The following is a 7652-nucleotide window of genomic DNA, read 5'->3' on the forward strand; positions in this document are numbered from 1 at the left end:
CCGTATCATGTGTCCGAGGTATTCCATCTTTCTCCGCTTGATGACAGAAACAAGTTCCCTGCCTCTCCCCATCATGCCGAGGACAGCTTCATTTGATATCTTTTTGGTCCACGGAATCTTCAGCATACGCCTATAGACCCACATCTCAAAAGCTTCAATGCGGCTGATCATCTTGGTTTTCAGAGTCCACGTCTCACATCCGTGTAGTAATACTGTCCAGACGTAGCTCTTCGCGAATCTCAACCGCGTATGAAGATTGAGATGCTTGTTTGTAAGCGCCGCCTTCATTTTTACAAATGCTGTTCTAGCCATCTCGATGCGGATTCTTAGATCTTCATCTGGGTCCATCTCTTCATTCAGCCAGGTACCCAGGTATTTGAATCTTTTTACTCTTTCTATCACCTCTCCATCCAAGGTTAGATTCCCGGTGTCTGTTTGCATTCTATCCACTATCATAAATTTTGTCTTCTTTAGATTTATGCGCAGACCTCTTCGATTGCTTTCTTGATGTACACGGTCTAGAGATCTTTGCAGGTCTGCTAAATTTTCAGCGACTAGTGCCGTGTCATCAGCATATCTTAATTGGTGATCGTCTCGCCACCCACCTTGATGCCCTCCGCCTCTTGGAGAGCATCGTGGAAGATGGATTCGGTGTAGGTGTTAAAAAGAGTAGGTGATAGGATGCATCCTTGCCTGACGCCCCGTTCTATAGGAATCTCATCAGTGAATTGATCATCGACACGTACTACTGCAGTCTGATTCCAATAAATATTTCGTAGCAATCTGACATCTCTGTCATCCAGGCCAATATTTTTTAATGTTTCCATCAGGCGAGCGTGTTGGACACGGTCAAAGGCCTTTTCAAAGTCTATAAAGCAGATGTACACAGGTTTACGGGCTTCTCTGCATCTTTGGAGTAGTGTTTTCATACAGAAAAGGGCCTCTCGGGTACCCAAGCCTTGTCTGAACCCAAACTGCTCTCTGCTAATCGCCTCTTCACACCGTGAGTAAATTCTGCCCTGTATTATCTTTAGTAGGATCTTCAATGTGTGACTCATTAGGCTAATTATTCTGAAGTCGCTACACGTCCTCGCGTTACTCTTTTTGGGCAACGGGATAAATATGGATTGTAACCAATCGCTAGGTACTTCGCCTGATAAATATATTTTATTGAAGAGTTTTGTTAGATCTTCTATGTTATCGTCGTCCAATAACTTGAGAAATTCGGCAGGAATCAGATCCGGTCCAGTAGCTTTCCGACTTGTAGGCGGGGTAGCGATGTGTTGACAGCGCTGTTGGATGATCAGAAGGTTGCGTAGATCACGTCGGGGTCACCAATGTAGGCGGTTGTACATGTGTGTTGACCGTATCCCGGCCTAACGAAACACTGTTGTGCTAGTTTTATAAAGTTTTATTGTTTGCCTATGGTTGTACAAAGGTATGGTATTTGTGGGCAAAAGTATGTCGTTCAGCGGTCTCTGGATATGGTAGAGTGTCGCTGGCTCGGCATTCAGCTATGTTCAGAAGGTCTCTGGATGCGGCAGTGTGTTGCTGGCTCGTTGTTCGGCTATGTTCGGAAGGTCTCTGGATACGGCAGTGTGTTGCTGGCTCGTCCGGCTGGTTGATCTTCCAAGTCCGCGTAGTGTAGTGGTGGCTGGTCAGGAGCTGTATGTCGACGCTTGCTGCTGTGGGTCGACTGGCGTTGTTTGGGTTGTACCTCCTTTTATAGTGTTTCTGGAATCGCCTGACCGATGGTGGTGGTTTGTTGATGCGTAAGAAAGGAATGCACTTTTGTCGAGGCGTAGAATTTTCTGGAACGATTGATGGAAGTGGTTGTTGATGCGTAAGCGCATGTGCTTGTTGATGCGTGAACGAGGAATGCACTTTTGTCGAGGCGTAGAATTTTCTGGAATGATTGGCGCCGTTCCGCTCGATGTGGTTTAATGGTGGCGGCGTGTTTCGACCGTTTTGGTTCCACTCGACTGGTAGGGGCGTTCCGCTTGAGTTTAATATAATGACTGCAGGTGTACGACGTCTGGTTTTCGGGAATGTAGTTTGTTGTTGCGGAATATTCTCGAATGTTTCGATGACGATGACGACGACGAGATTCCTACAGACTCTTTGCTAGTTTTATAGCATGTTCCACTTCGGATTTCAATATACAGTCACGAAAATGGAAAGTGGAACAAGGAGATTATGCGTAAAATTTCACCTTAAAATGTTTAAAACCAACACCCAAAGTCGTTAAAATAGTAGACGATATCGTAATGCAATATTTAAAGAAGAGAAGTGTTAAAATTATATAACAGAAAGGGGGCGAGACAAGTTTTATGGCTGATTGGCTTTAACGACGGTGTGTCGATGTCGCGCAAAAATGATATTTGGGATTAAAATAACAGTTTACATGTACATTTTTCATTTTATTTCGATCATATAAACTATCTACAAATTAATAAAAAAGAAATTAATATTTGGTTGCGGCTCCTTTTGCTTTTATCACAGCTTTTATTCTACTAGGCATGAAATCTATCAAAACTCTCAGAATTTCATCGTTTATCTTTACAGCAGCGATTTAAAACTGCTGTAGAGATAAGAATAGACCTCTCCAGTGAATTTTCAATCAAAGTATGTGCCCAAATTATAAAAAATCGACTTCGAGAAGCAGGACTTTACGCTCGGAGACCTGCGAAAAAACCACTTCTAACGATAAAAATGATGCTGACTCGATTAGAATGGGCAAAAAGGCATGAAAATTGGATGTCATTGGATTGGCAACGAGTCATGTTTTCGGATGAATCCAAATTTAACCTGTTCAGCTCTGATGGATATCAATATGTTCGACGCAAAGTTGGAGAAAAATACAAACAAAATTGCACCCAGAAAATAGTGAAGCATCCTCCAAGTCAAATGGTCTGGGGATGCTTTTCTTATTCTGGAATTGGTCGCATGAAGTTTGTCGAAGGATTTGTAAACGGAATAAATGTATAAAAAAATTTTGGAAGAAAGTTTCATTCCATCGATGGAAAACCACCTTTCAAATTTTGATGATGTTATTTTTCAAGATGACTCCGCGCTTTGTCATAGAGCTAAAACAGTAATTATCATTATTCTTTTAATGCTGTTGAATGTCATTAATAAGATTTCGAGCAAAAAATTGAAGTATTTTCATGAATTTTCTGCAGGTACGGGATTATTTGCAGAAATTGGGAGTTTCCACACTAACATGGTCAGGAAATAGTCCCGATTTGAACCCGATAGAAAGACTCTGGATGGCCATTAAGTGCCGAATTAATAAATATAACATCACATCTGTACACTCATTAAAGGAAATAATAGAAAAATTGTGGTACGATGAATCGATTGAAATTCCGAGAATTTTGATAGATTCCATGCCTAGTAGAATAAAAGCTGTGATAAAAGCAAAAGGAGCCACAACCAAATATTAATTTCTTTTTTATTAATTTGTAAATAGTTTATATGACTGAAATAAAATGAAAAATGTACATTTAAACTGTTATTTTAATCCCAAATATCATTCTTGCGCGACATCGACACACCGTCGTTAAAACCAATCAGCCATAAAACTTTTCTCGCCCCCTTTCTGTTATATATTTTTAACACTTCTCTTTTTTAAATAGTGCACTACGATATTATCTACTATTTTAACGACTTTGGGTGTTGGTTTTAAACATTTAAAGCTGAAATTTTACGCATAATCTCCTTGTTCCACTTTCCATTTTCGTGACTGTATATGGTCCCGTTTCTGGATCTTCAATATGCCCTCCGGTTTCTCTATTGTCTTTAAAGAGCAATTTTGTGTACTCGGTCCATTCTGATTTCTTCTCATCCATATTTAAAATGATTTTTCCATTTTTATTCCTAAGGAGTATGAAATCTTTTTTTCTGAATGATCCTGTTGCTTCTTTTAGTCATCTTAATATTTCATTATTTGATTTTTACCTTTTGAACTAATTCTATCTTTTTGATATTTTATGCTTATATATTTGAAAGTATATAAATTAATTTAAAAAAATTTGAACATAATCCGATAGCCGGAAGTAGAACTTTTGTCTTATGTGATTTTCTCTACATTAGCCCTCAATTTGTATCGAAAATGTTATGATTCCGTTGTGTGCGTCTCTGTCGAATTTTATTTTTTAGATTTCTTATATTCTTCAAATATCTAAACAGATAAAGTCATGGGTTGGTCATATGCGAATTTTTTTTTATTGTTGAAATACATACTCAGTGGTTTTCAAATATCAAAAATTGTCTTTATTTCCATCATAGTGAAGCTTAAGATATTTCATTTTCACCATAGCATTGTAGGGAATCACACGTGTTCTCAAAAGTTATACATATACACGTGTCAGGGACAGGTACGTTTCAGAAAATATATATGCCTATAAAAATTTTCCCCGTTCGACTTTAATATGCACGAACTTAAATATCAGGAAAAAAGACGAGTTAAATCTCATTGGTAGCGTTAATACTAGCGGTATCTACCGCGGTATTTGATAGAACTATCAAATACCGCGTGTTCGAACGCTATTACTCATGCATATGATCTGCGGTATTTGATAGATCTATCAAATACCGCGGTAGATACCGCTAGTGTTAACGCTACCAGTCGCTGCCTCCAATAGAAAAAATTTCATCTAGTGATCTGGTAAAGAAAAACTCTTGATTAGATTTGGAGAAAAAGCTTGTTTCGCACAACATCTTCCACCATATTATATGATCCATATGGCCGTACAAAATATGGATGTCTCGCTGCCATTCTGGATTACGACACCCTGTTCTTTAGTAAGTGATGTGATCATGAAACCACGTATTCTATGAAAATATTAAAATAAAGTACCATCTTATAAGGAAGAGAAATTAACATCAACATAAAGATAAACTATCTTTTAAGTCTTATGAATAGTTAAAAAAAATAGGAATAATTGGGAAGCAATTTTTGAGAGGCGAAATCGATTAATATCGTAATCAAAGTAGGTTTCCCAGCCGAGACATGGGCAGAAAGAAAAATAAAGTAAAAATTCAACTGATGATGTAAGTATCACGCCAGAAGGAAATTTTAAACATGATATATATTTTAATATTATTGATACTGTAATTGCAAATATAACAACTAGATTTCATGCAGCAAATAAAATAAATTCACCTGGAACTGTCCATCAATAAATGAAGATGACTTTAGGATTCCAACAAAACAATTATATGATTTTTATCATGATGATATTGCAGAAGATTTAGAGAAATAATCAATACATTTGGAATCTGTTTATGAAGTGAATTTTAAAGATAAATAACTGTTAATACCCAATAATTTCATCAACGAGATTAAATTGTTATAAACTTAAATTAAATTAAATTGTTACGAACGTAATCAGAATCCCTTTTTTCGAACATTGGTATAGCTACTATGTATTTCGCAAAATTGATTATCGGACTTCGGACTACTTTGCGCACAAGTAGAATTAGCAACAAAAATGCAATTTTACCGAAATAGTAAGTTTGATCTATAGTAAATTTGACTAAATAGACATTTCAATAATGTGTATTAATTTTATCGATATCCCGTTACTATAGACGCCACACGAATTATTAAATTCTCACAGTAATATAATATTAGTGCAAATGTAACTAGAATAGAATTTCAAATACTGACATTATTTAAATTCTCACGATCTAACTTAAAGTAAGATGAGACCAATATAATACAATAATGCAAAATGTTGACTTCATCAAATTCCGTGGGAACGCGAAGTCTAGATGAATATAATATGAGACTTGTGTACATAAATGCAATAATGCATTAACGCAGGAACGCCAACGATGACATCAGCATATAATCAATGAATACCACAAAGCGCTACTAAGCTCAAGTGTCGGTTCTTAGTTCTCACAACCTACATAAAACATTGACATCAGCAAACCATTGCTATTGTTATGTGGGAAAATAGGAGAGGATTTCCAAACCTAATGGAATTCGTGCGTAGACAATAGACGCCCCCCAGGTTAGGCTAACTGTCCAGCGTGTCCAGATAATGGACACGCTGGAGTTCTCACAGACCTGGTTGAGCTCCTGCGTAAACAATAGGTAAGCTAGAGGAGATTAATAGGACCCGTACGCGTCTATAAAATAGACACGCTAATGAATCGCAGAGGCTATGTTGTGCAAAGTGTTCTTTAAAATGAGATACACACATTAGATCAGATATTCTGGAGTGAGTTGTGGTTCCATGTGGACCTCTTGAATCATTGAATAAATGCTGTGAAGCGACTTTGGTCCTAAATTTGGATCATGAACCCACCCATATGCAGCACTACATAAATCGTAGACAGAACGAGAGTCAGTATTAGTCTTGGGCGGTGGAGTTTCCATTTCCCAAGAAAGGGGGGGTTAATTATTGTTAATTGCTATTGTCCTACATAGCTAGAGAGCAAAAAAAGGTTGATAATGGTGGACCCTTTTTCTGGATAAGAGTATCCTGACCGCCTTTCCTTAGTCAGTATAAGCTAACAATAGTATAATATCCAGTGGCGGCTTGTGAAAATTCACAGGGGTGGACTGCGAAGATGAATCGGACTGTAGTACCACGTTGACCATACCCGTGACTGAATGAAAACAAAAATAGCATGCATACTGGCAGGGCTGCAGTCCGCAGTCCATATGGACGAGCCACTACCGATAAGATCAGTCTAGTTCGGTATAATATATGATCAGTTAGATCAGTATGAGCGTGAGCTCATAATTAGCGTATAATAAACCCAGTACAGTATGGTCAGAACATCACACCAGCCCATTCAATACATAATCTACTACGTGATATCGTCTCAAGCAGGCGCGTAACTACATACTATGTCGCATGGGCGTGCGGTGCGTGCGGGCCTTTTAGATTTAGGGGCCCAAAAGGTTTTAAAATAAAAATACTAGACATTTTTCAAATAAAAATCTTGAAAGCCTTCTTAAAACTATTCATATGACTAATAGGAAACACTATTTATTTAAAATTTTATGCTCCAAATTTGATACGCAACACATTGCGTGTTGAATTTTCACCCATCTGTTCTCCTTCTCACGACATTCAATAGTTTTCCGTAATGGTAGAGTAACAATAATTGTCTGTAATTATCTATAAAAACGATGTTAAAAAAAAAAGTCTTTGAAATATGTAATTGCATAATTTGCGACTTTGAAGTGGAGGAAAAAGAATATTTAAATTATGTGAGTTAATTACCAATTTAATTTTAATAACAAAAATACTAATGGGGACCTTTTTCTAACATTTGCATGCAGGCCTAATTTTTCTTGTTACGCCACTGGTTCATAGTTCTCAAAGTTTAGAAGCTGAAGTTCAAGTGTATTCGAATACACTAAAGTGTATGTATACAAGCATAATACAAATATTTAGCGTATAAAGAGTCTCTTTCATGTTTCCCGAAACATAATTGAAAATAATAAAAATACGGGTCTACCTCACGGGCCCGAATGTGAAACGCCCGAAAACGTAAAGATCGAGTGTTTCACATTCGGGCCCGTCACGGAGACCGTAAAAATACGGGTCTACGTGACGAGCCAGAATGTTAAATTACAGAAAACACAAATATCGGAAGGCAAAGATCGAAAGTCGAAAGATCTTAAG

This window comes from Arctopsyche grandis, chromosome 2 (assembly GCF_051622035.1).
Source record: "Arctopsyche grandis isolate Sample6627 chromosome 2, ASM5162203v2, whole genome shotgun sequence".
Lineage (NCBI taxonomy): Eukaryota > Metazoa > Arthropoda > Insecta > Trichoptera > Hydropsychidae > Arctopsyche > Arctopsyche grandis.